The sequence below is a fragment of the Ascaphus truei genome, unplaced genomic scaffold (genome assembly GCF_040206685.1).
Source record: "Ascaphus truei isolate aAscTru1 unplaced genomic scaffold, aAscTru1.hap1 HAP1_SCAFFOLD_234, whole genome shotgun sequence".
NCBI classification, from domain to species: Eukaryota; Metazoa; Chordata; class Amphibia; order Anura; family Ascaphidae; genus Ascaphus; species Ascaphus truei.
This window is the reverse complement of record NW_027455259.1, coordinates 1-27,129: the sequence shown is the minus strand read 5'-3', so window position 1 is coordinate 27,129 and position 27,129 is coordinate 1. Positions and strand designations below refer to the sequence as shown.

Below are 27,129 nucleotides of genomic sequence, written 5' to 3'. Positions count from 1 at the left end.
GCAACCTTCCAAAATAGAATTCTGACATCAAGAATTCCGTCTATAGTACATTTGAGTGCACCTGTCATTTTCTCAGTCTCTGTGTATGCATGGAGCAAGATATAGGCTCATGGATTTAAGAATGAGAGGATATCATGAGACAGCAATCTCCACCTACGGCCATACTACCTTGAAAGCGCCCGATCCCGTCAGATCTCGGAAGCTAAGCAGGGTGAGGCTTGATTAGTACTGGGTTGGGAGACTGCCTGGGAATACCAGGTGCTGTGGGTGTTTTTATTTTTCGCTTCCCTAATGAAAATATACATGGCATTCCTTGCAGCAAATGAAAATGTTTCATTTTTTACTACTTTTTTCCCGCAGTGGCAAAGAAATATATCGTTTTTTCCTCAGAAAGTTCAACACAATGCAACCTTCCAAAATAGAATTCTGACATCAAGAATTCCGTCTATAGTACATTTGAGTACACCTGTCATTTTCTCAGTCTCTGTGTATGCATGGAGCAAGATATAGGCTCATGGATTTAAGAATGAGAGGATATCATGAGACAGCAATCTCCACCTACGGCCATACTACCTTGAAAGCGCCCGATCCCGTCAGATCTCGGAAGCTAAGCAGGGTGAGGCTTGATTAGTACTGGGTTGGGAGACTGCCTGGGAATACCAGGTGCTGTGGGTGTTTTTATTTTTCGCTTCCATAATGAAAATATACATGGCATTCCTTGCAGCTAATGAAAATGTTTCATTTTTTACTACTTTTTTCCTGCAGTGGCAAAGAAATATATCGTTTTTTCCTCAGAAAGTTCAACACAATGCAACCTTCCAAAATAGAATTCTGACATCAAGAATTCCGTCTATAGTACATTTGAGTGCACCTGTCTTTTTCTCAGTCTCTGTGTATGCATGGAGCAAGATATAGGCTCATGGATTTAAGAATGAGAGGATATCATGAGACAGCAATCTCCACCTACGGCCATACTACCTTGAAAGCGCCCGATCCCGTCACATCTCGGAAGCTAAGCAGGGTGAGGCTTGATTAGTACTGGGTTGGGAGACTGCCTGGGAATACCAGGTGCTGTGGGTGTTTTTATTTTTTGCTTCCCTAATGAAAATATACATGGCATTCCTTGCAGCTAATGAAAATGTTTCATTTTTTACTACTTTTTTCCCGCAGTGGCAAAGAAATATATCGTTTTTTCCTCAGAAAGTTCAACACAATGCAACCATCCAAAATAGAATTCTGACATCGAGAATTCCGTCTATAGTACATTTGAGTGCACCTGTCATTTTCTCAGTCTCTGTGTATGCATGGAGCAAGATATAGGCTCATGGATTTAAGAATGAGAGGATATCATGAGACAGCAATCTCCACCTACGGCCATACTACCTTGAAAGCGCCCGGTCCCGTCAGATCTCGGAAGCTAAGCAGGGTGAGGCTTGATTAGTACTGGGTTGGGAGACTGCCTGGGAATACCAGGTGCTGTGGGTGTTTTTATTTTTCGCTTCCCTAATGAAAATATACATGGCATTCCTTGCAGCAAATGAAAATGTTTCATTTTTTACTACTTTTTTCCCGCAGTGGCAAAGAAATATATCGTTTTTTCCTCAGAAAGTTCAACACAATGCAACCTTCCAAAATAGAATTCTGACATCAAGAATTCCGTCTATAGTACATTTGAGTGCACCTGTCATTTTCTCAGTCTCTGTGTATGCATGGAGCAAGATATAGGCTCATGGATTTAAGAATGAGAGGATATCATTAGACAGCAATCTCCACCTACGGCCATACTACCTTGAAAGCGCCCGATCCCGTCAGATCTCGGAAGCTAAGCAGGATGAGGCTTGATTAGTACTGGGTTGGGAGACTGCCTGGGAATACCAGGTGCTGTGGGTGTTTTTATTTTTCGCTTCCCTAATGAAAATATACATGGCATTCCTTGCAGCAAATGAAAATGTTTCATTTTTTACTACTTTTTTCCCGCAGTGGCAAAGACTATATCGTTTTTTCCTCAGAAAGTTCAACACAATGCAACCTTCCAAAATAGAATTCTGACATCAAGAATTCCGTCTATAGTACATTTGAGTACACCTGTCATTTTCTCAGTCTCTGTATATGCATGGAGCAAGATATAGGCTCATGGATTTAAGAATGAGAGGATATCATGAGACAGCAATCTCCACCTACGGCCATACTACCTTGAAAGCGCCCGATCCCGTCACATCTCGGAAGCTAAGCAGGGTGAGGCTTGATTAGTACTGGGTTGGGAGACTGCCTGGGAATACCAGGTGCTGTGGGTGTTTTTATTTTTTGCTTCCCTAATGAAAATATACATGGCATTCCTTGCAGCTAATGAAAATGTTTCATTTTTTACTACTTTTTTCCCGCAGTGGCAAAGAAATATATCGTTTTTTCCTCAGAAAGTTCAACACAATGCAACCATCCAAAATAGAATTCTGACATCGAGAATTCCGTCTATAGTACATTTGAGTGCACCTGTCATTTTCTCAGTCTCTGTGTATGCATGGAGCAAGATATAGGCTCATGGATTTAAGAATGAGAGGATATCATGAGACAGCAATCTCCACCTACGGCCATACTACCTTGAAAGCGCCCGGTCCCGTCAGATCTCGGAAGCTAAGCAGGGTGAGGCTTGATTAGTACTGGGTTGGGAGACTGCCTGGGAATACCAGGTGCTGTGGGTGTTTTTATTTTTCGCTTCCCTAATGAAAATATACATGGCATTCCTTGCAGCAAATGAAAATGTTTCATTTTTTACTACTTTTTTCCCGCAGTGGCAAAGAAATATATCGTTTTTTCCTCAGAAAGTTCAACACAATGCAACCTTCCAAAATAGAATTCTGACATCAAGAATTCCGTCTATAGTACATTTGAGTGCACCTGTCATTTTCTCAGTCTCTGTGTATGCATGGAGCAAGATATAGGCTCATGGATTTAAGAATGAGAGGATATCATGAGACAGCAATCTCCACCTACGGCCATACTACCTTGAAAGCGCCCGATCCCGTCAGATCTCGGAAGCTAAGCAGGATGAGGCTTGATTAGTACTGGGTTGGGAGACTGCCTGGGAATACCAGGTGCTGTGGGTGTTTTTATTTTTCGCTTCCCTAATGAAAATATACATGGCATTCCTTGCAGCAAATGAAAATGTTTCATTTTTTACTACTTTTTTCCCGCAGTGGCAAAGACTATATCGTTTTTTCCTCAGAAAGTTCAACACAATGCAACCTTCCAAAATAGAATTCTGACATCAAGAATTCCGTCTATAGTACATTTGAGTACACCTGTCATTTTCTCAGTCTCTGTGTATGCATGGAGCAAGATATAGGCTCATGGATTTAAGAATGAGAGGATATCATGAGACAGCAATCTCCACCTACGGCCATACTAACTTGAAAGCGCCCGATCCCGTCAGATCTCGGAAGCTAAGCAGGGTGAGGCTTGATTAGTACTGGGTTGGGAGACTGCCTGGGAATACCAGGTGCTGTTGGTGTTTTTATTTTTCGCTTCCATAATGAAAATATACATGGCATTCCTTGCAGCTAATGAAAATGTTTCATTTTTTACTACTTTTTTCCTGCAGTGGCAAAGAAATATATCGTTTTTTCCTCAGAAAGTTCAACACAATGCAACCTTCCAAAATAGAATTCTGACATCAAGAATTCCGTCTATAGTACATTTGAGTGCACCTGTCATTTTCTCAGTCTCTGTGTATGCATGGAGCAAGATATAGGCTCATGGATTTAAGAATGAGAGGATATCATGAGACAGCAATCTCCACCTACGGCCATACTACCTTGAAAGCGCCCGATCCCGTCAGATCTCGGAAGCTAAGCAGGGTGAGGCTTGATTAGTACTGGGTTGGGAGACTGCCTGGGAATACCAGGTGCTGTGTGTGTTTTTATTTTTCGCTTCCCTAATGAAAATATACATGGCATTCCTTGCAGCAAATGAAAATGTTTCATTTTTTACTACTTTTTTCCCGCAGTGGCAAAGAAATATATCGTTTTTTCCTCTGAAAGTTCAACACAATGCAACCTTCCAAAATAGAATTCTGACATCAAGAATTCCGTCTATAGTACATTTGAGTGCACCTGTCATTTTCTCAGTCTCTGTGTATGCATGGAGCAAGATATAGGCTCATGGATTTAAGAATGAGAGGATATCATGAGACAGCAATCTCCACCTACGGCCATACTACCTTGAAAGCGCCCGATCCCGTCAGATCTCGGAAGCTAAGCAGGATGAGGCTTGATTAGTACTGGGTTGGGAGACTGCCTGGGAATACCAGGTGCTGTGGGTGTTTTTATTTTTCGCTTCCCTAATGAAAATATACATGGCATTCCTTGCAGCAAATGAAAATGTTTCATTTTTTACTACTTTTTTCCCGCAGTGGCAAAGACTATATCGTTTTTTCCTCAGAAAGTTCAACACAATGCAACCTTCCAAAATAGAATTCTGACATCAAGAATTCCGTCTATAGTACATTTGAGTACACCTGTCATTTTCTCAGTCTCTGTGTATGCATGGAGCAAGATATAGGCTCATGGATTTAAGAATGAGAGGATATCATGAGACAGCAATCTCCACCTACGGCCATACTAACTTGAAAGCGCCCGATCCCGTCAGATCTCGGAAGCTAAGCAGGGTGAGGCTTGATTAGTACTGGGTTGGGAGACTGCCTGGGAATACCAGGTGCTGTTGGTGTTTTTATTTTTCGCTTCCATAATGAAAATATACATGGCATTCCTTGCAGCTAATGAAAATGTTTCATTTTTTACTACTTTTTTCCTGCAGTGGCAAAGAAATATATCGTTTTTTCCTCAGAAAGTTCAACACAATGCAACCTTCCAAAATAGAATTCTGACATCAAGAATTCCGTCTATAGTACATTTGAGTGCACCTGTCATTTTCTCAGTCTCTGTGTATGCATGGAGCAAGATATAGGCTCATGGATTTAAGAATGAGAGGATATCATGAGACAGCAATCTCCACCTACGGCCATACTACCTTGAAAGCGCCCGATCCCGTCACATCTCGGAAGCTAAGCAGCGTGAGGCTTGATTAGTACTGGGTTGGGAGACTGCCTGGGAATACCAGGTGCTGTGGGTATTTTTATTTTTCGCTTCCCTAATGAAAATATACATGGCATTCCTTGCAGCAAATGAAAATGTTTCATTTTTTACTACTTTTTTCCCGCAGTGGCAAAGAAATATATCGTTTTTTCCTCAGAAATTTCAACACAATGCAACCTTCCAAAATAGAATTCTGACATCAAGAATTCCGTCTATAGTACATTTGAGTGCACCTGTCATTTTCTCAGTCTCTGTGTATGCATGGAGCAAGATATAGGCTCATGGATTTAAGAATGAGAGGATATCATGAGACAGCAATACCCACCTACGGCCATACTACCTTGAAAGCGCCCGATCCTGTCAGATCTCGGAAGCTAAGCAGGGTGAGGCTTGATTAGTACTGGGTTGGGAGACTGCCTGGGATTACCAGGTGCTGTGGGTGTTTTTATTTTTTGCTTCCCTAATGAAAATATACATGGCATTCCTTGCAGCTAATGAAAATGTTTCATTTTTTACTACTTTTTTCCCGCAGTGGCAAAGAAATATATCGTTTTTTCCTCAGAAAGTTCAACACAATGCAACCTTCCAAAATAGAATTCTGACATCGAGAATTCCGTCTATAGTACATTTGAGTGCACCTGTCATTTTCTCAGTCTCTGTGTATGCATGGAGCAAGATATAGGCTCATGGATTTAAGAATGAGAGGATATCATGAGACAGCAATCTCCACCTACGGCCATACTACCTTGAAAGCGCCCGATCCCGTCAGATCTCGGAAGCTAAGCAGGGTGAGGCTTAATTAGTACTGGGTTGGGAGACTGCCTGGGAATACCAGGTGCTGTGGGTGTTTTTATTTTTCGCTTCCCTAATGAAAATATACATGGCATTCCTTGCAGCAAATGAAAATGTTTCATTTTTTACTACTTTTTTCCCGCAGTGGCAAAGAAATATATCGTTTTTTCCTCAGAAAGTTCAACACAATGCAACCTTCCAAATAGAATTCTGACATCAAGAATTCCGTCTATAGTACATTTGAGTGCACCTGTCATTTTCTCAGTCTCTGTGTATGCATGGAGCAAGATATAGGCTCATGGATTTAAGAATGAGAGGATATCATGAGACAGCAATCTCCACCTACGGCCATACTACCTTGAAAGCGCCCGATCCTGTCAGATCTCGGAAGCTAAGCAGCGTGAGGCTTGATTAGTACTGGGTTGGGAGACTGCCTGGGAATACCAGGTGCTGTGGGTGTTTTTATTTTTCGCTTCCCCATATGAAAATATACATGGCATTCCTTGCAGCAAATGAAAATGTTTCATTTTTTACTACTTTTTTCCCGCAGTGGCAAAGAAATATATCGTTTTTTCCTCAGAAAGTTCAACACAATGCAACCTTCCAAATAGAATTCTGACATCAAGAATTCCGTCTATAGTACATTTGAGTGCACCTGTCATTTTCTCAGTCTCTGTGTATGCATGGAGCAAGATATAGGCTCATGGATTTAAGAATGAGAGGATATCATGAGACAGCAATCTCCACCTACGGCCATACTACCTTGAAAGCGCCCGATCCCGTCACATCTCGGAAGCTAAGCAGCGTGAGGCTTGATTAGTACTGGGTTGGGAGACTGCCTGGGAATACCAGGTGCTGTGGGTATTTTTATTTTTCGCTTCCCTAATGAAAATATACATGGCATTCCTTGCAGCAAATGAAAATGTTTCATTTTTTACTACTTTTTTCCCGCAGTGGCAAAGAAATATATCGTTTTTTCCTCAGAAATTTCAACACAATGCAACCTTCCAAAATAGAATTCTGACATCAAGAATTCCGTCTATAGTACATTTGAGTGCACCTGTCATTTTCTCAGTCTCTGTGTATGCATGGAGCAAGATATAGGCTCATGGATTTAAGAATGAGAGGATATCATGAGACAGCAATACCCACCTACGGCCATACTACCTTGAAAGCGCCCGATCCTGTCAGATCTCGGAAGCTAAGCAGGGTGAGGCTTGATTAGTACTGGGTTGGGAGACTGCCTGGGATTACCAGGTGCTGTGGGTGTTTTTATTTTTTGCTTCCCTAATGAAAATATACATGGCATTCCTTGCAGCTAATGAAAATGTTTCATTTTTTACTACTTTTTTCCCGCAGTGGCAAAGAAATATATCGTTTTTTCCTCAGAAAGTTCAACACAATGCAACCTTCCAAAATAGAATTCTGACATCGAGAATTCCGTCTATAGTACATTTGAGTGCACCTGTCATTTTCTCAGTCTCTGTGTATGCATGGAGCAAGATATAGGCTCATGGATTTAAGAATGAGAGGATATCATGAGACAGCAATCTCCACCTACGGCCATACTACCTTGAAAGCGCCCGATCCCGTCAGATCTCGGAAGCTAAGCAGGGTGAGGCTTAATTAGTACTGGGTTGGGAGACTGCCTGGGAATACCAGGTGCTGTGGGTGTTTTTATTTTTCGCTTCCCTAATGAAAATATACATGGCATTCCTTGCAGCAAATGAAAATGTTTCATTTTTTACTACTTTTTTCCCGCAGTGGCAAAGAAATATATCGTTTTTTCCTCAGAAAGTTCAACACAATGCAACCTTCCAAATAGAATTCTGACATCAAGAATTCCGTCTATAGTACATTTGAGTGCACCTGTCATTTTCTCAGTCTCTGTGTATGCATGGAGCAAGATATAGGCTCATGGATTTAAGAATGAGAGGATATCATGAGACAGCAATCTCCACCTACGGCCATACTACCTTGAAAGCGCCCGATCCTGTCAGATCTCGGAAGCTAAGCAGCGTGAGGCTTGATTAGTACTGGGTTGGGAGACTGCCTGGGAATACCAGGTGCTGTGGGTGTTTTTATTTTTCGCTTCCCTAATGAAAATATACATGGCATTCCTTGCAGCAAATGAAAATGTTTCATTTTTTACTACTTTTTTCCCGCAGTGGCAAAGAAATATATCGTTTTTTCCTCAGAAAGTTCAACACAATGCAACCTTCCAAATAGAATTCTGACATCAAGAATTCCGTCTATAGTACATTTGAGTGCACCTGTCATTTTCTCAGTCTCTGTGTATGCATGGAGCAAGATATAGGCTCATGGATTTAAGAATGAGAGGATATCATGAGACAGCAATCTCCACCTACGGCCATACTACCTTGAAAGCGCCCGATCCTGTCAGATCTCGGAAGCTAAGCAGCGTGAGGCTTGATTAGTACTGGGTTGGGAGACTGCCTGGGAATACCAGGTGCTGTGGGTGTTTTTATTTTTCGCTTCCCTAATGAAAATATACATGGCATTCCTTGCAGCAAATGAAAATGTTTCATTTTTTACTACTTTTTTCCCGCAGTGGCAAAGAAATATATCGTTTTTTCCTCAGAAAGTTCAACACAATGCAACCTTCCAAAATAGAATTCTGACATCAAGAATTCCGTCTATAGTACATTTGAGTGCACCTGTCATTTTCTCAGTCTCTGTGTATGCATGGAGCAAGATATAGGCTCATGGATTTAAGAATGAGAGGATATCATGAGACAGCAATCTCCACCTACGGCCATACTACCTTGAAAGCGCCCGATCCCGTCAGATCTCGGAAGCTAAGCAGGGTGAGGCTTGATTAGTACTGGGTTGGGAGACTGCCTGGGAATACCAGGTGCTGTGGGTGTTTTTATTTTTTGCTTCCCTAATGAAAATATACATGGCATTCCTTGCAGCTAATGAAAATGTTTCATTTTTTACTACTTTTTTCCCGCAGTGGCAAAGAAATATATCGTTTTTTCCTCTGAAAGTTCAACATAATGCAACCTTCCAAAATAGAATTCTGACATCAAGAATTCCGTCTATAGTACATTTGAGTGCACCTGTCATTTTCTCAGTCTCTGTGTATGCATGGAGCAAGATATAGGCTCATGGATTTAAGAATGAGAGGATATCATGAGACAGCAATCTCCACCTACGGCCATACTACCTTGAAAGCGCCCGATCCCGTCAGATCTCGGAAGCTAAGCAGGGTGAGGCTTGATTAGTACTGGGTTGGGAGACTGCCTGGGAATACCAGGTGCTGTGGGTGTTTTTATTTTTCGCTTCCCTAATGAAAATATACATGGCATTCCTTGCAGCAAATGAAAATGTTTCATTTTTTACTACTTTTTTCCCGCAGTGGCAAAGAAATATATCGTTTTTTCCTCAGAAAGTTCAACACAATGCAACCTTCCAAAATAGAATTCTGACATCAAGAATTCCGTCTATAGTACATTTGAGTGCACCTGTCTTTTTCTCAGTCTCTGTGTATGCATGGAGCAAGATATAGGCTCATGGATTTAAGAATGAGAGGATATCATGAGACAGCAATCTCCACCTACGGCCATACTACCTTGAAAGCGCCCGATCCCGTCACATCTCGGAAGCTAAGCAGGGTGAGGCTTGATTAGTACTGGGTTGGGAGACTGCCTGGGAATACCAGGTGCTGTGGGTGTTTTTATTTTTTGCTTCCCTAATGAAAATATACATGGCATTCCTTGCAGCTAATGAAAATGTTTCATTTTTTACTACTTTTTTCCCGCAGTGGCAAAGAAATATATCGTTTTTTCCTCAGAAAGTTCAACACAATGCAACCATCCAAAATAGAATTCTGACATCGAGAATTCCGTCTATAGTACATTTGAGTGCACCTGTCATTTTCTCAGTCTCTGTGTATGCATGGAGCAAGATATAGGCTCATGGATTTAAGAATGAGAGGATATCATGAGACAGCAATCTCCACCTACGGCCATACTACCTTGAAAGCGCCCGGTCCCGTCAGATCTCGGAAGCTAAGCAGGGTGAGGCTTGATTAGTACTGGGTTGGGAGACTGCCTGGGAATACCAGGTGCTGTGGGTGTTTTTATTTTTCGCTTCCCTAATGAAAATATACATGGCATTCCTTGCAGCAAATGAAAATGTTTCATTTTTTACTACTTTTTTCCCGCAGTGGCAAAGAAATATATCGTTTTTTCCTCAGAAAGTTCAACACAATGCAACCTTCCAAAATAGAATTCTGACATCAAGAATTCCGTCTATAGTACATTTGAGTGCACCTGTCATTTTCTCAGTCTCTGTGTATGCATGGAGCAAGATATAGGCTCATGGATTTAAGAATGAGAGGATATCATGAGACAGCAATCTCCACCTACGGCCATACTACCTTGAAAGCGCCCGATCCCGTCAGATCTCGGAAGCTAAGCAGGATGAGGCTTGATTAGTACTGGGTTGGGAGACTGCCTGGGAATACCAGGTGCTGTGGGTGTTTTTATTTTTCGCTTCCCTAATGAAAATATACATGGCATTCCTTGCAGCAAATGAAAATGTTTCATTTTTTACTACTTTTTTCCCGCAGTGGCAAAGACTATATCGTTTTTTCCTCAGAAAGTTCAACACAATGCAACCTTCCAAAATAGAATTCTGACATCAAGAATTCCGTCTATAGTACATTTGAGTACACCTGTCATTTTCTCAGTCTCTGTGTATGCATGGAGCAAGATATAGGCTCATGGATTTAAGAATGAGAGGATATCATGAGACAGCAATCTCCACCTACGGCCATACTAACTTGAAAGCGCCCGATCCCGTCAGATCTCGGAAGCTAAGCAGGGTGAGGCTTGATTAGTACTGGGTTGGGAGACTGCCTGGGAATACCAGGTGCTGTTGGTGTTTTTATTTTTCGCTTCCATAATGAAAATATACATGGCATTCCTTGCAGCTAATGAAAATGTTTCATTTTTTACTACTTTTTTCCTGCAGTGGCAAAGAAATATATCGTTTTTTCCTCAGAAAGTTCAACACAATGCAACCTTCCAAAATAGAATTCTGACATCAAGAATTCCGTCTATAGTACATTTGAGTGCACCTGTCATTTTCTCAGTCTCTGTGTATGCATGGAGCAAGATATAGGCTCATGGATTTAAGAATGAGAGGATATCATGAGACAGCAATCTCCACCTACGGCCATACTACCTTGAAAGCGCCCGATCCCGTCAGATCTCGGAAGCTAAGCAGGGTGAGGCTTGATTAGTACTGGGTTGGGAGACTGCCTGGGAATACCAGGTGCTGTGTGTGTTTTTATTTTTCGCTTCCCTAATGAAAATATACATGGCATTCCTTGCAGCAAATGAAAATGTTTCATTTTTTACTACTTTTTTCCCGCAGTGGCAAAGAAATATATCGTTTTTTCCTCAGAAAGTTCAACACAATGCAACCTTCCAAATAGAATTCTGACATCAAGAATTCCGTCTATAGTACATTTGAGTGCACCTGTCATTTTCTCAGTCTCTGTGTATGCATGGAGCAAGATATAGGCTCATGGATTTAAGAATGAGAGGATATCATGAGACAGCAATCTCCACCTACGGCCATACTACCTTGAAAGCGCCCGATCCCGTCAGATCTCGGAAGCTAAGCAGGGTGAGGCTTGATTAGTACTGGGTTGGGAGACTGCCTGGGAATACCAGGTGCTGTAGGGGTTTTTATTTTTCGCTTCCCTAATGAAAATATACATGGCATTCCTCACAGCAAATGAAAATGTTTCATTTCTTGCTACTTTTTTCCCGCAGTGGCAAAGAAATATATCGTTTTTTCAACTGAAAGTTCAACACAATGCAACCTTCCAAAATAGAATTCTGACATCAAGAATTCCGTCTATAGTACATTTGAGTGCACCTGTCATTTTCTCAGTCTCTGTGTATGCATGGAGCAAGATATAGGCTCATGGATTTAAGAATGAGAGGATATCATGAGACAGCAATCTCCACCTACGGCCATACTACCTTGAAAGCGCCCGATCCCGTCAGATCTCGGAAGCTAAGCAGGGTGAGGCTTGATTAGTACTGGGTTGGGAGACTGCCTGGGAATACCAGGTGCTGTGGGTGTTTTTATTTTTTGCTTCCCTAATGAAAATATACATGGCATTCCTTGCAGCAAATGAAAATGTTTCATTTTTTACTACTTTTTTCCCGCAGTGGCAAAGAAATATATCGTTTTTTCCTCAGAAAGTTCAACACAATGCAACCTTCCAAAATAGAATTCTGACATCAAGAATTCCGTCTATAGTACATTTGAGTGCACCTGTCTTTTTCTCAGTCTCTGTGTATGCATGGAGCAAGATATAGGCTCATGGATTTAAGAATGAGAGGATATCATGAGACAGCAATCTCCACCTACGGCCATACTACCTTGAAAGCGCCCGATCCCGTCACATCTCGGAAGCTAAGCAGGGTGAGGCTTGATTAGTACTGGGTTGGGAGACTGCCTGGGAATACCAGGTGCTGTGGGTGTTTTTATTTTTTGCTTCCCTAATGAAAATATACATGGCATTCCTTGCAGCTAATGAAAATGTTTCATTTTTTACTACTTTTTTCCCGCAGTGGCAAAGAAATATATCGTTTTTTCCTCAGAAAGTTCAACACAATGCAACCATCCAAAATAGAATTCTGACATCGAGAATTCCGTCTATAGTACATTTGAGTGCACCTGTCATTTTCTCAGTCTCTGTGTATGCATGGAGCAAGATATAGGCTCATGGATTTAAGAATGAGAGGATATCATGAGACAGCAATCTCCACCTACGGCCATACTACCTTGAAAGCGCCCGGTCCCGTCAGATCTCGGAAGCTAAGCAGGGTGAGGCTTGATTAGTACTGGGTTGGGAGACTGCCTGGGAATACCAGGTGCTGTGGGTGTTTTTATTTTTCGCTTCCCTAATGAAAATATACATGGCATTCCTTGCAGCAAATGAAAATGTTTCATTTTTTACTACTTTTTTCCCGCAGTGGCAAAGAAATATATCGTTTTTTCCTCAGAAAGTTCAACACAATGCAACCTTCCAAAATAGAATTCTGACATCAAGAATTCCGTCTATAGTACATTTGAGTGCACCTGTCATTTTCTCAGTCTCTGTGTATGCATGGAGCAAGATATAGGCTCATGGATTTAAGAATGAGAGGATATCATGAGACAGCAATCTCCACCTACGGCCATACTACCTTGAAAGCGCCCGATCCCGTCAGATCTCGGAAGCTAAGCAGGATGAGGCTTGATTAGTACTGGGTTGGGAGACTGCCTGGGAATACCAGGTGCTGTGGGTGTTTTTATTTTTCGCTTCCCTAATGAAAATATACATGGCATTCCTTGCAGCAAATGAAAATGTTTCATTTTTTACTACTTTTTTCCCGCAGTGGCAAAGACTATATCGTTTTTTCCTCAGAAAGTTCAACACAATGCAACCTTCCAAAATAGAATTCTGACATCAAGAATTCCATCTATAGTACATTTGAGTACACCTGTCATTTTCTCAGTCTCTGTGTATGCATGGAGCAAGATATAGGCTCATGGATTTAAGAATGAGAGGATATCATGAGACAGCAATCTCCACCTACGGCCATACTAACTTGAAAGCGCCCGATCCCGTCAGATCTCGGAAGCTAAGCAGGGTGAGGCTTGATTAGTACTGGGTTGGGAGACTGCCTGGGAATACCAGGTGCTGTTGGTGTTTTTATTTTTCGCTTCCATAATGAAAATATACATGGCATTCCTTGCAGCTAATGAAAATGTTTCATTTTTTACTACTTTTTTCCTGCAGTGGCAAAGAAATATATCGTTTTTTCCTCAGAAAGTTCAACACAATGCAACCTTCCAAAATAGAATTCTGACATCAAGAATTCCGTCTATAGTACATTTGAGTGCACCTGTCATTTTCTCAGTCTCTGTGTATGCATGGAGCAAGATATAGGCTCATGGATTTAAGAATGAGAGGATATCATGAGACAGCAATCTCCACCTACGGCCATACTACCTTGAAAGCGCCCGATCCCGTCAGATCTCGGAAGCTAAGCAGGGTGAGGCTTGATTAGTACTGGGTTGGGAGACTGCCTGGGAATACCAGGTGCTGTGTGTGTTTTTATTTTTCGCTTCCCTAATGAAAATATACATGGCATTCCTTGCAGCAAATGAAAATGTTTCATTTTTTACTACTTTTTTCCCGCAGTGGCAAAGAAATATATCGTTTTTTCCTCAGAAAGTTCAACACAATGCAACCTTCCAAATAGAATTCTGACATCAAGAATTCCGTCTATAGTACATTTGAGTGCACCTGTCATTTTCTCAGTCTCTGTGTATGCATGGAGCAAGATATAGGCTCATGGATTTAAGAATGAGAGGATATCATGAGACAGCAATCTCCACCTACGGCCATACTACCTTGAAAGCGCCCGATCCCGTCAGATCTCGGAAGCTAAGCAGGGTGAGGCTTGATTAGTACTGGGTTGGGAGACTGCCTGGGAATACCAGGTGCTGTAGGGGTTTTTATTTTTCGCTTCCCTAATGAAAATATACATGGCATTCCTCACAGCAAATGAAAATGTTTCATTTCTTGCTACTTTTTTCCCGCAGTGGCAAAGAAATATATCGTTTTTTCAACTGAAAGTTCAACACAATGCAACCTTCCAAAATAGAATTCTGACATCAAGAATTCCGTCTATAGTACATTTGAGTGCACCTGTCATTTTCTCAGTCTCTGTGTATGCATGGAGCAAGATATAGGCTCATGGATTTAAGAATGAGAGGATATCATGAGACAGCAATCTCCACCTACGGCCATACTACCTTGAAAGCGCCCGATCCCGTCAGATCTCGGAAGCTAAGCAGGGTGAGGCTTGATTAGTACTGGGTTGGGAGACTGCCTGGGAATACCAGGTGCTGTGGGTGTTTTTATTTTTTGCTTCCCTAATGAAAATATACATGGCATTCCTTGCAGCAAATGAAAATGTTTCATTTTTTACTACTTTTTTCCCGCAGTGGCAAAGAAATATATCGTTTTTTCCTCAGAAAGTTCAACACAATGCAACCTTCCAAAATAGAATTCTGACATCAAGAATTCCGTCTATAGTACATTTGAGTGCACCTGTCATTTTCTCAGTCTCTGTGTATGCATGGAGCAAGATATAGGCTCATGGATTTAAGAATGAGAGGATATCATGAGACAACAATCTCCACCTACGGCCATACTACCTTGAAAGCGCCCGATCCCGTCAGATCTCGGAAGCTAAGCAGCGTGAGGCTTGATTAGTACTGGGTTGGGAGACTGCCTGGGAATACCAGGTGCTGTGGGTGTTTTTATTTTTCGCTTCCCTAATGAAAATATACATGGCATTCCTTGCAGCAAATGAAAATGTTTCATTTTTTACTACTTTTTTCCCGCAGTGGCAAAGAAATATATCGTTTTTTCCTCAGAAAGTTCAACACAATGCAACCTTCCAAAATAGAATTCTGACATCAAGAATTCCGTCTATAGTACATTTGAGTGCACCTGTCATTTTCTCAGTCTCTGTGTATGCATGGAGCAAGATATAGGCTCATGGATTTAAGAATGAGAGGATATCATGAGACAGCAATCTCCACCTACGGCCATACTACCTTGAAAGCGCCCGATCCTGTCAGATCTCGGAAGCTAAGCAGGGTGAGGCTTGATTAGTACTGGTTGGGAGACTGCCTGGGAATACCAGGTGCTGTGGGTGTTTTTATTTTTTGCTTCCCTAATGAAAATATACATGGCATTCCTTGCAGCTAATGAAAATGTTTCATTTTTTACTACTTTTTTCCCGCAGTGGCAAAGAAATATATCGTTTTTTCCTCTGAAAGTTCAACATAATGCAACCTTCCAAAATAGAATTCTGACATCAAGAATTTCGTCTATAGTACATTTGAGTGCACCTGTCATTTTCTCAGTCTCTGTGTATGCATGGAGCAAGATATAGGCTCATTTATTTAAGAATGAGAGGATATCATGAGACAGCAATCTCCACCTACGGCCATACTACCTTGAAAGCGCCTGATCCCGTCAGATCTCGGAAGCTAAGCAGGGTGAGGCTTGATTAGTACTGGGTTGGGAGACTGCCTGGGAATACCAGGTGCTGTAGGGGTTTTTATTTTTTGCTTCCCTAATGAAAATATACATGGCATTCCTCGCAGCAAATGAAAATGTTTAATTTCTTGCTACTTTTTTCCCGTAGTGGCAAAGAAATATATCGTTTTTTCCTCAGAAACTTCAACACAATGCAACCTTCCAAAATAGAATTCTGACATCAAGAATTCCGTCTATAGTACATTTGAGTGCACCTGTCATTTTCTCAGTCTCTGTGTATGCATGGAGCAAGATATAGGCTCATGGATTTAAGAATGAGAGGATATCATGAGACAGCAATCTCCACCTACGGCCATACTACCTTGAAAGCGCCCGATCCCGTCAGATCTCGGAAGCTAAGCAGGGTGAGGCTTGATTAGTACTGGGTTGGGAGACTGCCTGGGAATACCAGGTGCTGTGGGTGTTTTTATTTTTTGCTTCCCTAATGAAAATATACATGGCATTCCTTGCAGCTAATGAAAATGTTTCATTATTTACTACTTTTTTCCCGCAGTGGCAAAGAAATATATCGTTTTTTCCTCTGAAAGTTCAACATAATGCAACCTTCCAAAATAGAATTCTGACATCAAGAATTTCGTCTATAGTACATTTGAGTGCACCTGTCATTTTCTCAGTCTCTGTGTATGCATGGAGCAAGATATAGGCTCATGGATTTAAGAATGAGAGGATATCATGAGACAGCAATCTCCACCTACGGCCATACTACCTTGAAAGCGCCCGATCCTGTCAGATCTCGGAAGCTAAGCAGCGTGAGGCTTGATTAGTACTGGGTTGGGAGACTGCCTGGGAATACCAGGTGCTGTGGGTGTTTTTATTTTTCGCTTCCCTAATGAAAATATACATGGCATTCCTTGCAGCAAATGAAAATGTTTCATTTTTTACTACTTTTTTCCCGCAGTGGCAAAGAAATATATCGTTTTTTCCTCAGAAAGTTCAACACAATGCAACCTTCCAAAATAGAATTCTGACATCAAGAATTCCGTCTATAGTACATTTGAGTGCACCTGTCATTTTCTCAGTCTCTGTGTATGCATGGAGCAAGATATAGGCTCATGGATTTAAGAATGAGAGGATATCATGAGACAGCAATCTCCACCTACGGCCATACTACCTTGAAAGCGCCCGATCCCGTCAGATCTCGGAAGCTAAGCAGGGTGAGGCTTGATTAGTACTGGGTTGGGAGACTGCCTGGGAATACCAGGTGCTGTGGGTGTTTTTATTTTTTGCTTCCCTAATGAAAATATACATGGCATTCCTTGCAGCTAATGAAAATGTTTCATTTTTTACTACTTTTTTCCCGCAGTGGCAAAGAAATATATCGTTTTTTCCTCAGAAAGTTCAACACAATGCAACCTTCCAAAATAGAATTCTGACATCAAGAATTCCGTCTATAGTACATTTGAGTGCACCTGTCATTTTCTCAGTCTATGTGTATGCATGGAGCAAGATATAGGCTCATGGATTTAAGAATGAGAGGATATCATGAGACAGCAATCTCCACCTACGGCCATACTACCTTGAAAGCGCCCGATCCCGTCAGATCTCGGAAGCTAAGCAGCGTGAGGCTTGATTAGTACTGGGTTGGGAGACTGCCTGGGAATACCAGGTGCTGTGGGTGTTTTTATTTTTCGCTTCCCTAATGAAAATATACATGGCATTCCTTGCAGCAAATGAAAATGTTTCATTTTTTACTACTTTTTTCCCGCAGTGGCAAAGAAATATATCGTTTTTTCCTCAGAAAGTTCAACACAATGCAACCTTCCAAAATAGAATTCTGACATCAAGAATTCCGTCTATAGTACATTTGAGTGCACCTGTCATTTTCTCAGTCTCTGTGTATGCATGGAGCAAGATATAGGCTCATGGATTTAAGAATGAGAGGATATCATGAGACAGCAATCTCCACCTACGGCCATACTACCTTGAAAGCGCCCAATCCTGTCAGATCTCGGAAGCTAAGCAGGGTGAGGCTTGATTAGTACTGGTTGGGAGACTGCCTGGGAATACCAGGTGCTGTGGGTGTTTTTATTTTTTGCTTCCCTAATGAAAATATACATGGCATTCCTTGCAGCTAATGAAAATGTTTCATTTTTTACTACTTTTTTCCCGCAGTGGCAAAGAAATATATCGTTTTTTCCTCTGAAAGTTCAACATAATGCAACCTTCCAAAATAGAATTCTGACATCAAGAATTTCGTCTATAGTACATTTGAGTGCACCTGTCATTTTCTCAGTCTCTGTGTATGCATGGAGCAAGATATAGGCTCATGGATTTAAGAATGAGAGGATATCATGAGACAGCAATCTCCACCTACGGCCATACTACCTTGAAAGCGCCTGATCCTGTCAGATCTCGGAAGCTAAGCAGCGTGAGGCTTGATTAGTACTGGGTTGGGAGACTGCCTGGGAATACCAGGTGCTGTGGGTGTTTTTATTTTTCGCTTCCCTAATGAAAATATACATGGCATTCCTTGCAGCAAATGAAAATGTTTCATTTTTTACTACTTTTTTCCCGCAGTGGCAAAGAAATATATCGTTTTTTCCTCAGAAAGTTCAACACAATGCAACCTTCCAAAATAGAATTCTGACATCAAGAATTCCGTCTATAGTACATTTGAGTGCACCTGTCATTTTCTCAGTCTCTGTGTATGCATGGAGCAAGATATAGGCTCATGGATTTAAGAATGAGAGGATATCATGAGACAGCAATCTCCACCTACGGCCATACTACCTTGAAAGCGCCCGATCCCGTCAGATCTCGGAAGCTAAGCAGGGTGAGGCTTGATTAGTACTGGGTTGGGAGACTGCCTGGGAATACCAGGTGCTGTAGGGGTTTTTATTTTTTGCTTCCCTAATGAAAATATACATGGCATTCCTCGCAGCAAATGAAAATGTTTAATTTCTTGCTACTTTTTTCCCGTAGTGGCAAAGAAATATATAGTTTTTTCCTCTGAAAGTTCAACACAATGCAACCTTCCAAAATAGAATTCTGACATCGAGAATTCCGTCTATAGTACATTTGAGTGCACCTGTCATTTTCTCAGTCTCTGTGTATGCATGGAGCAAGATATAGGCTCATGGATTTAAGAATGAGAGGATATCATGAGACAGCAATCTCCACCTATGGCCATACTACCTTGAAAGCGCCAAATCCCGTCAGATCTCGGAAGCTAAGCAGGGTGAGGCTTGATTAGTACTGGGTTGGGAGACTGCCTGGGAATACCAGGTGCTGTAGGTGTTTTTATTTTTCGCTTCCCTAATGAAAATATACATGGCATTCCTCGCAGCAAATGAAAATGTTTCATTTCTTGCTACTTTTTTCCCGGAGTGGCAAAGAAATATATCGTTTTTTCCTCTGAAAGTTCAACACAATGCAACCTTCCAATATAGAATTCTGACATCAAGAATTCCGTCTATAGTACATTTGAGTGCACCTGTCATTTTCTCAGTCTCTGATTTAATTTCCCAATTTAAGGTAATTCTTCAAGAATGTATTTTTTTAACGGTCACAATAATACACTTATGCCTCCCATGTCATTTAGAAATATATCATACAGGCCTCAGAACACTCAGCATGTTATATGGTGAGCTTGTGGCTCACAGAGTTGGGGTGTGCAGTGTTCAAGCTGATACTTGGAAGAGATAGTGAGTTCAAATCCAAACAGGAGGAGGTTGAATATAGGCACCTCTGAAATTTTTTACTACTTTTTTCCCGCAGTGGCAAAGAAATATATCGTTTTTTCCTCAGAAAGTTCAACACAATGCAACCTTCCAAAATAGAATTCTGACATCAAGAATTCCGTCTATAGTACATTTGAGTGCACCTGTCATTTTCTCAGTCTCTGTGTATGCATGGAGCAAGATATAGGCTCATGGATTTAAGAATGAGAGGATATCATGAGACAGCAATCTCCACCTACGGCCATACTACCTTGAAAGCGCCCGATCCTGTCAGATCTCGGAAGCTAAGCAGCGTGAGGCTTGATTAGTACTGGGTTGGGAGACTGCCTGGGAATACCAGGTGCTGTGGGTGTTTTTATTTTTCGCTTCCCTAATGAAAATATACATGGCATTCCTTGCAGCAAATGAAAATGTTTCATTTTTTACTACTTTTTTCCCGCAGTGGCAAAGAAATATATCGTTTTTTCCTCAGAAAGTTCAACACAATGCAACCTTCCAAAATAGAATTCTGACATCAAGAATTCCGTCTATAGTACATTTGAGTGCACCTGTCATTTTCTCAGTCTCTGTGTATGCATGGAGCAAGATATAGGCTCATGGATTTAAGAATGAGAGGATATCATGAGACAGCAATCTCCACCTACGGCCATACTACCTTGAAAGCGCCCGATCCCGTCAGATCTCGGAAGCTAAGCAGGGTGAGGCTTGATTAGTACTGGGTTGGGAGACTGCCTGGGAATACCAGGTGCTGTGGGTGTTTTTATTTTTTGCTTCCCTAATGAAAATATACATGGCATTCCTTGCAGCTAATGAAAATGTTTCATTTTTTACTACTTTTTTCCCGCAGTGGCAAAGAAATATATCGTTTTTTCCTCTGAAAGTTCAACATAATGCAACCTTCCAAAATAGAATTCTGACATCAAGAATTCCGTCTATAGTACATTTGAGTGCACCTGTCATTTTCTCAGTCTCTGTGTATGCATGGAGCAAGATATAGGCTCATGGATTTAAGAATGAGAGGATATCATGAGACAGCAATCTCCACCTACGGCCATACTACCTTGAAAGCGCCCGGTCCCGTCAGATCTCGGAAGCTAAGCAGGGTGAGGCTTGATTAGTACTGGGTTGGGAGACTGCCTGGGAATACCAGGTGCTGTGGGTGTTTTTATTTTTCGCTTCCCTAATGAAAATATACATGGCATTCCTTGCAGCAAATGAAAATGTTTCATTTTTTACTACTTTTTTCCCGCAGTGGCAAAGAAATATATCGTTTTTTCCTCAGAAAGTTCAACACAATGCAACCTTCCAAAATAGAATTCTGACATCAAGAATTCCGTCTATAGTACATTTGAGTGCACCTGTCATTTTCTCAGTCTCTGTGTATGCATGGAGCAAGATATAGGCTCATGGATTTAAGAATGAGAGGATATCATGAGACAGCAATCTCCACCTACGGCCATACTACCTTGAAAGCGCCCGATCCCGTCAGATCTCGTAAGCTAAGCAGGATGAGGCTTGATTAGTACTGGGTTGGGAGACTGCCTGGGAATACCAGGTGCTGTGGGTGTTTTTATTTTTCGCTTCCCTAATGAAAATATACATGGCATTCCTTGCAGCAAATGAAAATGTTTCATTTTTTACTACTTTTTTCCCGCAGTGGCAAAGACTATATCGTTTTTTCCTCAGAAAGTTCAACACAATGCAACCTTCCAAAATAGAATTCTGACATCAAGAATTCCGTCTATAGTACATTTGAGTACACCTGTCATTTTCTCAGTCTCTGTGTATGCATGGAGCAAGATATAGGCTCATGGATTTAAGAATGAGAGGATATCATGAGACAGCAATCTCCACCTACGGCCATACTAACTTGAAAGCGCCCGATCCCGTCAGATCTCGGAAGCTAAGCAGGGTGAGGCTTGATTAGTACTGGGTTGGGAGACTGCCTGGGAATACCAGGTGCTGTTGGTGTTTTTATTTTTCGCTTCCATAATGAAAATATACATGGCATTCCTTGCAGCTAATGAAAATGTTTCATTTTTTACTACTTTTTTCCTGCAGTGGCAAAGAAATATATCGTTTTTTCCTCAGAAAGTTCAACACAATGCAACCTTCCAAAATAGAATTCTGACATCAAGAATTCCGTCTATAGTACATTTGAGTGCACCTGTCATTTTCTCAGTCTCTGTGTATGCATGGAGCAAGATATAGGCTCATGGATTTAAGAATGAGAGGATATCATGAGACAGCAATCTCCACCTACGGCCATACTACCTTGAAAGCGCCCGATCCCGTCAGATCTCGGAAGCTAAGCAGGGTGAGGCTTGATTAGTACTGGGTTGGGAGACTGCCTGGGAATACCAGGTGCTGTGTGTGTTTTTATTTTTCGCTTCCCTAATGAAAATATACATGGCATTCCTTGCAGCAAATGAAAATGTTTCATTTTTTACTACTTTTTTCCCGCAGTGGCAAAGAAATATATCGTTTTTTCCTCAGAAAGTTCAACACAATGCAACCTTCCAAATAGAATTCTGACATCAAGAATTCCGTCTATAGTACATTTGAGTGCACCTGTCATTTTCTCAGTCTCTGTGTATGCATGGAGCAAGATATAGGCTCATGGATTTAAGAATGAGAGGATATCATGAGACAGCAATCTCCACCTACGGCCATACTACCTTGAAAGCGCCCGATCCTGTCAGATCTCGGAAGCTAAGCAGCGTGAGGCTTGATTAGTACTGGGTTGGGAGACTGCCTGGGAATACCAGGTGCTGTGGGTGTTTTTATTTTTCGCTTCCCTAATGAAAATATACATGGCATTCCTTGCAGCAAATGAAAATGTTTCATTTTTTACTACTTTTTTCCCGCAGTGGCAAAGAAATATATCGTTTTTTCCTCAGAAAGTTCAACACAATGCAACCTTCCAAAATAGAATTCTGACATCAAGAATTCCGTCTATAGTACATTTGAGTGCACCTGTCATTTTCTCAGTCTCTGTGTATGCATGGAGCAAGATATAGGCTCATGGATTTAAGAATGAGAGGATATCATGAGACAGCAATCTCCACCTACGGCCATACTACCTTGAAAGCGCCCGATCCCGTCAGATCTCGGAAGCTAAGCAGGGTGAGGCTTGATTAGTACTGGGTTGGGAGACTGCCTGGGAATACCAGGTGCTGTGGGTGTTTTTATTTTTTGCTTCCCTAATGAAAATATACATGGCATTCCTTGCAGCTAATGAAAATGTTTCATTTTTTACTACTTTTTTCCCGCAGTGGCAAAGAAATATATCGTTTTTTCCTCTGAAAGTTCAACATAATGCAACCTTCCAAAATAGAATTCTGACATCAAGAATTCCGTCTATAGTACATTTGAGTGCACCTGTCATTTTCTCAGTCTCTGTGTATGCATGGAGCAAGATATAGGCTCATGGATTTAAGAATGAGAGGATATCATGAGACAGCAATCTCCACCTACGGCCATACTACCTTGAAAGCGCCCGGTCCCGTCAGATCTCGGAAGCTAAGCAGGGTGAGGCTTGATTAGTACTGGGTTGGGAGACTGCCTGGGAATACCAGGTGCTGTGGGTGTTTTTATTTTTCGCTTCCCTAATGAAAATATACATGGCATTCCTTGCAGCAAATGAAAATGTTTCATTTTTTACTACTTTTTTCCCGCAGTGGCAAAGAAATATATCGTTTTTTCCTCAGAAAGTTCAACACAATGCAACCTTCCAAAATAGAATTCTGACATCAAGAATTCCGTCTATAGTACATTTGAGTGCACCTGTCATTTTCTCAGTCTCTGTGTATGCATGGAGCAAGATATAGGCTCATGGATTTAAGAATGAGAGGATATCATGAGACAGCAATCTCCACCTACGGCCATACTACCTTGAAAGCGCCCGATCCCGTCAGATCTCGGAAGCTAAGCAGGATGAGGCTTGATTAGTACTGGGTTGGGAGACTGCCTGGGAATACCAGGTGCTGTGGGTGTTTTTATTTTTCGCTTCCCTAATGAAAATATACATGGCATTCCTTGCAGCAAATGAAAATGTTTCATTTTTTACTACTTTTTTCCCGCAGTGGCAAAGACTATATCGTTTTTTCCTCAGAAAGTTCAACACAATGCAACCTTCCAAAATAGAATTCTGACATCAAGAATTCCGTCTATAGTACATTTGAGTACACCTGTCATTTTCTCAGTCTCTGTGTATGCATGGAGCAAGATATAGGCTCATGGATTTAAGAATGAGAGGATATCATGAGACAGCAATCTCCACCTACGGCCATACTAACTTGAAAGCGCCCGATCCCGTCAGATCTCGGAAGCTAAGCAGGGTGAGGCTTGATTAGTACTGGGTTGGGAGACTGCCTGGGAATACCAGGTGCTGTTGGTGTTTTTATTTTTCGCTTCCATAATGAAAATATACATGGCATTCCTTGCAGCTAATGAAAATGTTTCATTTTTTACTACTTTTTTCCTGCAGTGGCAAAGAAATATATCGTTTTTTCCTCAGAAAGTTCAACACAATGCAACCTTCCAAAATAGAATTCTGACATCAAGAATTCCGTCTATAGTACATTTGAGTGCACCTGTCATTTTCTCAGTCTCTGTGTATGCATGGAGCAAGATATAGGCTCATGGATTTAAGAATGAGAGGATATCATGAGACAGCAATCTCCACCTACGGCCATACTACCTTGAAAGCGCCCGATCCCGTCAGATCTCGGAAGCTAAGCAGGGTGAGGCTTGATTAGTACTGGGTTGGGAGACTGCCTGGGAATACCAGGTGCTGTGTGTGTTTTTATTTTTCGCTTCCCTAATGAAAATATACATGGCATTCCTTGCAGCAAATGAAAATGTTTCATTTTTTACTACTTTTTTCCCGCAGTGGCAAAGAAATATATCGTTTTTTCCTCAGAAAGTTCAACACAATGCAACCTTCCAAATAGAATTCTGACATCAAGAATTCCGTCTATAGTACATTTGAGTGCACCTGTCATTTTCTCAGTCTCTGTGTATGCATGGAGCAAGATATAGGCTCATGGATTTAAGAATGAGAGGATATCATGAGACAGCAATCTCCACCTACGGCCATACTACCTTGAAAGCGCCCGATCCCGTCAGATCTCGGAAGCTAAGCAGGGTGAGGCTTGATTAGTACTGGGTTGGGAGACTGCCTGGGAATACCAGGTGCTGTAGGGGTTTTTATTTTTCGCTTCCCTAATGAAAATATACATGGCATTCCTCACAGCAAATGAAAATGTTTCATTTCTTGCTACTTTTTTCCCGCAGTGGCAAAGAAATATATCGTTTTTTCAACTGAAAGTTCAACACAATGCAACCTTCCAAAATAGAATTCTGACATCAAGAATTCCGTCTATAGTACATTTGAGTGCACCTGTCATTTTCTCAGTCTCTGTGTATGCATGGAGCAAGATATAGGCTCATGGATTTAAGAATGAGAGGATATCATGAGACAGCAATCTCCACCTACGGCCATACTACCTTGAAAGCGCCCGATCCCGTCAGATCTCGGAAGCTAAGCAGGGTGAGGCTTGATTAGTACTGGGTTGGGAGACTGCCTGGGAATACCAGATGCTGTGGGTGTTTTTATTTTTTGCTTCCCTAATGAAAATATACATGGCATTCCTTGCAGCTAATGAAAATGTTTCATTTTTTACTACTTTTTTCCCGCAGTGGCAAAGAAATATATCGTTTTTTCCTCTGAAAGTTCAACATAATGCAACCTTCCAAAATAGAATTCTGACATCAAGAATTCCGTCTATAGTACATTTGAGTGCACCTGTCATTTTCTCAGTCTCTGTGTATGCATGGAGCAAGATATAGGCTCATGGATTTAAGAATGAGAGGATATCATGAGACAGCAATCTCCACCTACGGCCATACTACCTTGAAAGCGCCCGGTCCCGTCAGATCTCGGAAGCTAAGCAGGGTGAGGCTTGATTAGTACTGGGTTGGGAGACTGCCTGGGAATACCAGGTGCTGTGGGTGTTTTTATTTTTCGCTTCCCTAATGAAAATATACATGGCATTCCTTGCAGCAAATGAAAATGTTTCATTTTTTACTACTTTTTTCCCGCAGTGGCAAAGAAATATATCGTTTTTTCCTCAGAAAGTTCAACACAATGCAACCTTCCAAAATAGAATTCTGACATCAAGAATTCCGTCTATAGTACATTTGAGTGCACCTGTCATTTTCTCAGTCTCTGTGTATGCATGGAGCAAGATATAGGCTCATGGATTTAAGAATGAGAGGATATCATGAGACAGCAATCTCCACCTACGGCCATACTACCTTGAAAGCGCCCGATCCCGTCAGATCTCGGAAGCTAAGCAGGATGAGGCTTGATTAGTACTGGGTTGGGAGACTGCCTGGGAATACCAGGTGCTGTGGGTGTTTTTATTTTTCGCTTCCCTAATGAAAATATACATGGCATTCCTTGCAGCAAATGAAAATGTTTCATTTTTTACTACTTTTTTCCCGCAGTGGCAAAGACTATATCGTTTTTTCCTCAGAAAGTTCAACACAATGCAACCTTCCAAAATAGAATTCTGACATCAAGAATTCCGTCTATAGTACATTTGAGTACACCTGTCATTTTCTCAGTCTCTGTGTATGCATGGAGCAAGATATAGGCTCATGGATTTAAGAATGAGAGGATATCATGAGACAGCAATCTCCACCTACGGCCATACTACCTTGAAAGCGCCCGATCCCGTCAGATCTCGGAAGCTAAGCAGGGTGAGGCTTGATTAGTACTGGGTTGGGAGACTGCCTGGGAATACCAGGTGCTGTGTGTGTTTTTATTTTTCGCTTCCCTAATGAAAATATACATGGCATTCCTTGCAGCAAATGAAAATGTTTCATTTTTTACTACTTTTTTCCCGCAGTGGCAAAGAAATATATCGTTTTTTCCTCAGAAAGTTCAACACAATGCAACCTTCCAAATAGAATTCTGACATCAAGAATTCCGTCTATAGTACATTTGAGTGCACCTGTCATTTTCTCAGTCTCTGTGTATGCATGGAGCAAGATATAGGCTCATGGATTTAAGAATGAGAGGATATCATGAGACAGCAATCTCCACCTACGGCCATACTACCTTGAAAGCGCCCGATCCCGTCAGATCTCGGAAGCTAAGCAGGGTGAGGCTTGATTAGTACTGGGTTGGGAGACTGCCTGGGAATACCAGGTGCTGTAGGGGTTTTTATTTTTCGCTTCCCTAATGAAAATATACATGGCATTCCTCACAGCAAATGAAAATGTTTCATTTCTTGCTACTTTTTTCCCGCAGTGGCAAAGAAATATATCGTTTTTTCAACTGAAAGTTCAACACAATGCAACCTTCCAAAATAGAATTCTGACA

General features: G+C 41.4%; 51 non-coding genes and 15 pseudogenes across 51 annotated transcripts; all 66 read left to right on the top strand.

The window, feature by feature from the left end:
- The first annotated feature begins 151 nt into the window (after nucleotides 1-151).
- On the top strand, nucleotides 152-270 carry LOC142478224 (5S ribosomal RNA). Its single transcript, XR_012793017.1, has one exon. It is a non-coding gene; the product is annotated as a 5S ribosomal RNA (ribosomal RNA).
- Nucleotides 271-556: 286 nt separating this feature from the next.
- LOC142478213 (5S ribosomal RNA) lies at nucleotides 557-675 on the top strand. The gene has a single exon (XR_012793016.1). It is a non-coding gene; the product is annotated as a 5S ribosomal RNA (ribosomal RNA).
- Nucleotides 676-961: 286 nt separating this feature from the next.
- On the top strand, nucleotides 962-1,080 carry LOC142478079 (5S ribosomal RNA). The gene has a single exon (XR_012792973.1). It is a non-coding gene; the product is annotated as a 5S ribosomal RNA (ribosomal RNA).
- A 286-nt stretch (nucleotides 1,081-1,366) lies between these two features.
- Nucleotides 1,367-1,485, top strand: LOC142477941 (5S ribosomal RNA). The gene has a single exon (XR_012792838.1). It is a non-coding gene; the product is annotated as a 5S ribosomal RNA (ribosomal RNA).
- Nucleotides 1,486-1,771: 286 nt separating this feature from the next.
- LOC142478011 (5S ribosomal RNA) lies at nucleotides 1,772-1,890 on the top strand. Its single transcript, XR_012792905.1, has one exon. It is a non-coding gene; the product is annotated as a 5S ribosomal RNA (ribosomal RNA).
- A 285-nt stretch (nucleotides 1,891-2,175) lies between these two features.
- On the top strand, nucleotides 2,176-2,294 carry LOC142478078 (5S ribosomal RNA). Its single transcript, XR_012792972.1, has one exon. It is a non-coding gene; the product is annotated as a 5S ribosomal RNA (ribosomal RNA).
- Nucleotides 2,295-2,580: 286 nt separating this feature from the next.
- On the top strand, nucleotides 2,581-2,699 carry LOC142477940 (5S ribosomal RNA). The gene has a single exon (XR_012792837.1). It is a non-coding gene; the product is annotated as a 5S ribosomal RNA (ribosomal RNA).
- Nucleotides 2,700-2,985: 286 nt separating this feature from the next.
- On the top strand, nucleotides 2,986-3,104 carry LOC142478010 (5S ribosomal RNA). The gene has a single exon (XR_012792904.1). It is a non-coding gene; the product is annotated as a 5S ribosomal RNA (ribosomal RNA).
- Nucleotides 3,105-3,389: 285 nt separating this feature from the next.
- LOC142478057 (5S ribosomal RNA) lies at nucleotides 3,390-3,508 on the top strand. The gene has a single exon (XR_012792950.1). It is a non-coding gene; the product is annotated as a 5S ribosomal RNA (ribosomal RNA).
- A 286-nt stretch (nucleotides 3,509-3,794) lies between these two features.
- Nucleotides 3,795-3,913, top strand: LOC142477976 (5S ribosomal RNA). Its single transcript, XR_012792871.1, has one exon. It is a non-coding gene; the product is annotated as a 5S ribosomal RNA (ribosomal RNA).
- Nucleotides 3,914-4,199: 286 nt separating this feature from the next.
- LOC142478009 (5S ribosomal RNA) lies at nucleotides 4,200-4,318 on the top strand. The gene has a single exon (XR_012792903.1). It is a non-coding gene; the product is annotated as a 5S ribosomal RNA (ribosomal RNA).
- A 285-nt stretch (nucleotides 4,319-4,603) lies between these two features.
- Nucleotides 4,604-4,722, top strand: LOC142478056 (5S ribosomal RNA). The gene has a single exon (XR_012792949.1). It is a non-coding gene; the product is annotated as a 5S ribosomal RNA (ribosomal RNA).
- A 286-nt stretch (nucleotides 4,723-5,008) lies between these two features.
- Nucleotides 5,009-5,127, top strand: LOC142478227 (5S ribosomal RNA; annotated as a pseudogene).
- Nucleotides 5,128-5,413: 286 nt separating this feature from the next.
- LOC142478188 (5S ribosomal RNA) lies at nucleotides 5,414-5,532 on the top strand (annotated as a pseudogene).
- A 286-nt stretch (nucleotides 5,533-5,818) lies between these two features.
- Nucleotides 5,819-5,937, top strand: LOC142477987 (5S ribosomal RNA). The gene has a single exon (XR_012792881.1). It is a non-coding gene; the product is annotated as a 5S ribosomal RNA (ribosomal RNA).
- A 285-nt stretch (nucleotides 5,938-6,222) lies between these two features.
- On the top strand, nucleotides 6,223-6,341 carry LOC142478119 (5S ribosomal RNA; annotated as a pseudogene).
- A 286-nt stretch (nucleotides 6,342-6,627) lies between these two features.
- On the top strand, nucleotides 6,628-6,746 carry LOC142478226 (5S ribosomal RNA; annotated as a pseudogene).
- A 286-nt stretch (nucleotides 6,747-7,032) lies between these two features.
- On the top strand, nucleotides 7,033-7,151 carry LOC142478187 (5S ribosomal RNA; annotated as a pseudogene).
- A 286-nt stretch (nucleotides 7,152-7,437) lies between these two features.
- LOC142477985 (5S ribosomal RNA) lies at nucleotides 7,438-7,556 on the top strand. Its single transcript, XR_012792879.1, has one exon. It is a non-coding gene; the product is annotated as a 5S ribosomal RNA (ribosomal RNA).
- Nucleotides 7,557-7,841: 285 nt separating this feature from the next.
- On the top strand, nucleotides 7,842-7,960 carry LOC142478118 (5S ribosomal RNA; annotated as a pseudogene).
- Nucleotides 7,961-8,245: 285 nt separating this feature from the next.
- On the top strand, nucleotides 8,246-8,364 carry LOC142478117 (5S ribosomal RNA; annotated as a pseudogene).
- A 286-nt stretch (nucleotides 8,365-8,650) lies between these two features.
- Nucleotides 8,651-8,769, top strand: LOC142478202 (5S ribosomal RNA). Its single transcript, XR_012793015.1, has one exon. It is a non-coding gene; the product is annotated as a 5S ribosomal RNA (ribosomal RNA).
- Nucleotides 8,770-9,055: 286 nt separating this feature from the next.
- On the top strand, nucleotides 9,056-9,174 carry LOC142478190 (5S ribosomal RNA). The gene has a single exon (XR_012793014.1). It is a non-coding gene; the product is annotated as a 5S ribosomal RNA (ribosomal RNA).
- A 286-nt stretch (nucleotides 9,175-9,460) lies between these two features.
- On the top strand, nucleotides 9,461-9,579 carry LOC142478077 (5S ribosomal RNA). The gene has a single exon (XR_012792971.1). It is a non-coding gene; the product is annotated as a 5S ribosomal RNA (ribosomal RNA).
- A 286-nt stretch (nucleotides 9,580-9,865) lies between these two features.
- On the top strand, nucleotides 9,866-9,984 carry LOC142477938 (5S ribosomal RNA). The gene has a single exon (XR_012792835.1). It is a non-coding gene; the product is annotated as a 5S ribosomal RNA (ribosomal RNA).
- A 286-nt stretch (nucleotides 9,985-10,270) lies between these two features.
- Nucleotides 10,271-10,389, top strand: LOC142478007 (5S ribosomal RNA). Its single transcript, XR_012792901.1, has one exon. It is a non-coding gene; the product is annotated as a 5S ribosomal RNA (ribosomal RNA).
- Nucleotides 10,390-10,674: 285 nt separating this feature from the next.
- On the top strand, nucleotides 10,675-10,793 carry LOC142478055 (5S ribosomal RNA). The gene has a single exon (XR_012792948.1). It is a non-coding gene; the product is annotated as a 5S ribosomal RNA (ribosomal RNA).
- Nucleotides 10,794-11,079: 286 nt separating this feature from the next.
- On the top strand, nucleotides 11,080-11,198 carry LOC142477975 (5S ribosomal RNA). The gene has a single exon (XR_012792870.1). It is a non-coding gene; the product is annotated as a 5S ribosomal RNA (ribosomal RNA).
- A 285-nt stretch (nucleotides 11,199-11,483) lies between these two features.
- On the top strand, nucleotides 11,484-11,602 carry LOC142477901 (5S ribosomal RNA). Its single transcript, XR_012792798.1, has one exon. It is a non-coding gene; the product is annotated as a 5S ribosomal RNA (ribosomal RNA).
- Nucleotides 11,603-11,888: 286 nt separating this feature from the next.
- Nucleotides 11,889-12,007, top strand: LOC142478179 (5S ribosomal RNA). The gene has a single exon (XR_012793013.1). It is a non-coding gene; the product is annotated as a 5S ribosomal RNA (ribosomal RNA).
- A 286-nt stretch (nucleotides 12,008-12,293) lies between these two features.
- Nucleotides 12,294-12,412, top strand: LOC142478075 (5S ribosomal RNA). The gene has a single exon (XR_012792969.1). It is a non-coding gene; the product is annotated as a 5S ribosomal RNA (ribosomal RNA).
- A 286-nt stretch (nucleotides 12,413-12,698) lies between these two features.
- Nucleotides 12,699-12,817, top strand: LOC142477937 (5S ribosomal RNA). The gene has a single exon (XR_012792834.1). It is a non-coding gene; the product is annotated as a 5S ribosomal RNA (ribosomal RNA).
- A 286-nt stretch (nucleotides 12,818-13,103) lies between these two features.
- Nucleotides 13,104-13,222, top strand: LOC142478006 (5S ribosomal RNA). Its single transcript, XR_012792900.1, has one exon. It is a non-coding gene; the product is annotated as a 5S ribosomal RNA (ribosomal RNA).
- A 285-nt stretch (nucleotides 13,223-13,507) lies between these two features.
- Nucleotides 13,508-13,626, top strand: LOC142478053 (5S ribosomal RNA). Its single transcript, XR_012792946.1, has one exon. It is a non-coding gene; the product is annotated as a 5S ribosomal RNA (ribosomal RNA).
- A 286-nt stretch (nucleotides 13,627-13,912) lies between these two features.
- LOC142477973 (5S ribosomal RNA) lies at nucleotides 13,913-14,031 on the top strand. Its single transcript, XR_012792868.1, has one exon. It is a non-coding gene; the product is annotated as a 5S ribosomal RNA (ribosomal RNA).
- Nucleotides 14,032-14,316: 285 nt separating this feature from the next.
- Nucleotides 14,317-14,435, top strand: LOC142477900 (5S ribosomal RNA). Its single transcript, XR_012792797.1, has one exon. It is a non-coding gene; the product is annotated as a 5S ribosomal RNA (ribosomal RNA).
- Nucleotides 14,436-14,721: 286 nt separating this feature from the next.
- On the top strand, nucleotides 14,722-14,840 carry LOC142478167 (5S ribosomal RNA). The gene has a single exon (XR_012793011.1). It is a non-coding gene; the product is annotated as a 5S ribosomal RNA (ribosomal RNA).
- A 286-nt stretch (nucleotides 14,841-15,126) lies between these two features.
- Nucleotides 15,127-15,245, top strand: LOC142478035 (5S ribosomal RNA). The gene has a single exon (XR_012792928.1). It is a non-coding gene; the product is annotated as a 5S ribosomal RNA (ribosomal RNA).
- Nucleotides 15,246-15,531: 286 nt separating this feature from the next.
- LOC142478185 (5S ribosomal RNA) lies at nucleotides 15,532-15,649 on the top strand (annotated as a pseudogene).
- A 286-nt stretch (nucleotides 15,650-15,935) lies between these two features.
- On the top strand, nucleotides 15,936-16,054 carry LOC142477980 (5S ribosomal RNA). The gene has a single exon (XR_012792875.1). It is a non-coding gene; the product is annotated as a 5S ribosomal RNA (ribosomal RNA).
- A 286-nt stretch (nucleotides 16,055-16,340) lies between these two features.
- On the top strand, nucleotides 16,341-16,459 carry LOC142478155 (5S ribosomal RNA). Its single transcript, XR_012793009.1, has one exon. It is a non-coding gene; the product is annotated as a 5S ribosomal RNA (ribosomal RNA).
- A 286-nt stretch (nucleotides 16,460-16,745) lies between these two features.
- Nucleotides 16,746-16,864, top strand: LOC142478116 (5S ribosomal RNA; annotated as a pseudogene).
- Nucleotides 16,865-17,150: 286 nt separating this feature from the next.
- Nucleotides 17,151-17,269, top strand: LOC142478144 (5S ribosomal RNA). Its single transcript, XR_012793008.1, has one exon. It is a non-coding gene; the product is annotated as a 5S ribosomal RNA (ribosomal RNA).
- A 286-nt stretch (nucleotides 17,270-17,555) lies between these two features.
- Nucleotides 17,556-17,674, top strand: LOC142478034 (5S ribosomal RNA). Its single transcript, XR_012792927.1, has one exon. It is a non-coding gene; the product is annotated as a 5S ribosomal RNA (ribosomal RNA).
- A 286-nt stretch (nucleotides 17,675-17,960) lies between these two features.
- Nucleotides 17,961-18,078, top strand: LOC142478234 (5S ribosomal RNA; annotated as a pseudogene).
- A 286-nt stretch (nucleotides 18,079-18,364) lies between these two features.
- LOC142478210 (5S ribosomal RNA) lies at nucleotides 18,365-18,483 on the top strand (annotated as a pseudogene).
- Nucleotides 18,484-18,769: 286 nt separating this feature from the next.
- Nucleotides 18,770-18,888, top strand: LOC142477899 (5S ribosomal RNA). Its single transcript, XR_012792796.1, has one exon. It is a non-coding gene; the product is annotated as a 5S ribosomal RNA (ribosomal RNA).
- A 286-nt stretch (nucleotides 18,889-19,174) lies between these two features.
- LOC142478184 (5S ribosomal RNA) lies at nucleotides 19,175-19,293 on the top strand (annotated as a pseudogene).
- A 676-nt stretch (nucleotides 19,294-19,969) lies between these two features.
- LOC142478115 (5S ribosomal RNA) lies at nucleotides 19,970-20,088 on the top strand (annotated as a pseudogene).
- A 286-nt stretch (nucleotides 20,089-20,374) lies between these two features.
- On the top strand, nucleotides 20,375-20,493 carry LOC142478133 (5S ribosomal RNA). Its single transcript, XR_012793007.1, has one exon. It is a non-coding gene; the product is annotated as a 5S ribosomal RNA (ribosomal RNA).
- Nucleotides 20,494-20,779: 286 nt separating this feature from the next.
- Nucleotides 20,780-20,898, top strand: LOC142477936 (5S ribosomal RNA). The gene has a single exon (XR_012792833.1). It is a non-coding gene; the product is annotated as a 5S ribosomal RNA (ribosomal RNA).
- A 286-nt stretch (nucleotides 20,899-21,184) lies between these two features.
- On the top strand, nucleotides 21,185-21,303 carry LOC142478182 (5S ribosomal RNA; annotated as a pseudogene).
- Nucleotides 21,304-21,588: 285 nt separating this feature from the next.
- LOC142478052 (5S ribosomal RNA) lies at nucleotides 21,589-21,707 on the top strand. The gene has a single exon (XR_012792945.1). It is a non-coding gene; the product is annotated as a 5S ribosomal RNA (ribosomal RNA).
- A 286-nt stretch (nucleotides 21,708-21,993) lies between these two features.
- Nucleotides 21,994-22,112, top strand: LOC142477972 (5S ribosomal RNA). Its single transcript, XR_012792867.1, has one exon. It is a non-coding gene; the product is annotated as a 5S ribosomal RNA (ribosomal RNA).
- A 285-nt stretch (nucleotides 22,113-22,397) lies between these two features.
- On the top strand, nucleotides 22,398-22,516 carry LOC142478114 (5S ribosomal RNA; annotated as a pseudogene).
- Nucleotides 22,517-22,802: 286 nt separating this feature from the next.
- LOC142478122 (5S ribosomal RNA) lies at nucleotides 22,803-22,921 on the top strand. Its single transcript, XR_012793005.1, has one exon. It is a non-coding gene; the product is annotated as a 5S ribosomal RNA (ribosomal RNA).
- Nucleotides 22,922-23,207: 286 nt separating this feature from the next.
- Nucleotides 23,208-23,326, top strand: LOC142477935 (5S ribosomal RNA). The gene has a single exon (XR_012792832.1). It is a non-coding gene; the product is annotated as a 5S ribosomal RNA (ribosomal RNA).
- A 286-nt stretch (nucleotides 23,327-23,612) lies between these two features.
- On the top strand, nucleotides 23,613-23,731 carry LOC142478005 (5S ribosomal RNA). Its single transcript, XR_012792899.1, has one exon. It is a non-coding gene; the product is annotated as a 5S ribosomal RNA (ribosomal RNA).
- Nucleotides 23,732-24,016: 285 nt separating this feature from the next.
- Nucleotides 24,017-24,135, top strand: LOC142478051 (5S ribosomal RNA). The gene has a single exon (XR_012792944.1). It is a non-coding gene; the product is annotated as a 5S ribosomal RNA (ribosomal RNA).
- A 286-nt stretch (nucleotides 24,136-24,421) lies between these two features.
- LOC142477971 (5S ribosomal RNA) lies at nucleotides 24,422-24,540 on the top strand. Its single transcript, XR_012792866.1, has one exon. It is a non-coding gene; the product is annotated as a 5S ribosomal RNA (ribosomal RNA).
- Nucleotides 24,541-24,825: 285 nt separating this feature from the next.
- LOC142477898 (5S ribosomal RNA) lies at nucleotides 24,826-24,944 on the top strand. Its single transcript, XR_012792795.1, has one exon. It is a non-coding gene; the product is annotated as a 5S ribosomal RNA (ribosomal RNA).
- Nucleotides 24,945-25,230: 286 nt separating this feature from the next.
- Nucleotides 25,231-25,349, top strand: LOC142478033 (5S ribosomal RNA). Its single transcript, XR_012792926.1, has one exon. It is a non-coding gene; the product is annotated as a 5S ribosomal RNA (ribosomal RNA).
- A 286-nt stretch (nucleotides 25,350-25,635) lies between these two features.
- On the top strand, nucleotides 25,636-25,754 carry LOC142477934 (5S ribosomal RNA). Its single transcript, XR_012792831.1, has one exon. It is a non-coding gene; the product is annotated as a 5S ribosomal RNA (ribosomal RNA).
- Nucleotides 25,755-26,040: 286 nt separating this feature from the next.
- LOC142478004 (5S ribosomal RNA) lies at nucleotides 26,041-26,159 on the top strand. Its single transcript, XR_012792898.1, has one exon. It is a non-coding gene; the product is annotated as a 5S ribosomal RNA (ribosomal RNA).
- A 285-nt stretch (nucleotides 26,160-26,444) lies between these two features.
- Nucleotides 26,445-26,563, top strand: LOC142477970 (5S ribosomal RNA). Its single transcript, XR_012792865.1, has one exon. It is a non-coding gene; the product is annotated as a 5S ribosomal RNA (ribosomal RNA).
- A 285-nt stretch (nucleotides 26,564-26,848) lies between these two features.
- On the top strand, nucleotides 26,849-26,967 carry LOC142477897 (5S ribosomal RNA). The gene has a single exon (XR_012792794.1). It is a non-coding gene; the product is annotated as a 5S ribosomal RNA (ribosomal RNA).
- Nucleotides 26,968-27,129: the final 162 nt, after the last annotated feature.